Source organism: Quercus lobata, chromosome 4, assembly GCF_001633185.2.
Source record: "Quercus lobata isolate SW786 chromosome 4, ValleyOak3.0 Primary Assembly, whole genome shotgun sequence".
Classification (NCBI taxonomy): domain Eukaryota; kingdom Viridiplantae; phylum Streptophyta; class Magnoliopsida; order Fagales; family Fagaceae; genus Quercus; species Quercus lobata.
The window spans coordinates 9,667,399-9,668,233 of NC_044907.1; positions in this window are offsets into that span (position 1 = coordinate 9,667,399).

The window sequence follows — 835 nt, forward strand, 5'->3', positions numbered from 1 at the left end:
GGCGAAATTAAGTGGACCAGGATCCGTTTTTCTTTGCGGCTCATTAATTGCATTAACCCACTGAATAAGGTTTCCTAGAATCACGGCAACACCCTCTGAAAACAGAGATTTGCTTTCACTTTCTGTCTGTTGGCCAGTTCTATTGGGTAATAACTCACTTCGTGATCCTTGCAAGGAATCTAGCATTACCTGCACCTCATTAATATCCCTTGATTGCACTTTTATTGGACCCTCCTTCAGCAGCGACTTCCCTGAGCCTTGTTTCGTTTGGGCAGCTCCGATACCCTGCACATATGGATTCAGATGAACATCAGAAAAAATCTGGTTTGTTTGACTGTGTTGATGGCCTTACTTTCGACTAGTAAAAGCCAGAGATCGAGATAACTAATTTGCATGAAGTAGAAACTCTAACCCAAATAAACAGAAAAGTGTTTCCCCAACCCCACAAGCTCCACGAATACTCTTAATATCCCTAGAGAGACAAAAGGACAATCCCTAAACAAAACACTCCTTCGTGTAGAAGGGACAAACAACTTCTACTGCAGAAGACAAGGAGCGAAATTGATGAGAATCAACAAGCATTCAAGGATCCATTGCATGTTCCAGTTGGACCTATTACTAAAGCAAGATCCAAGAAGATCAAAGAAGCACTTAATGGGCTGATTCAAGAGATTTGGGCTGATTCTAATGCTGGACATTCCAAGCTTGGCCCAAAGGGAGATGAAGGAGTAATGAATTTAATCCAAGCTATTGAGGGCTGATCTAGCTTAATTGGGCGTGATTTATGGTGTGAATCAATTACTGATTGACTTTTAGCCCCCATATTAGTTAATAG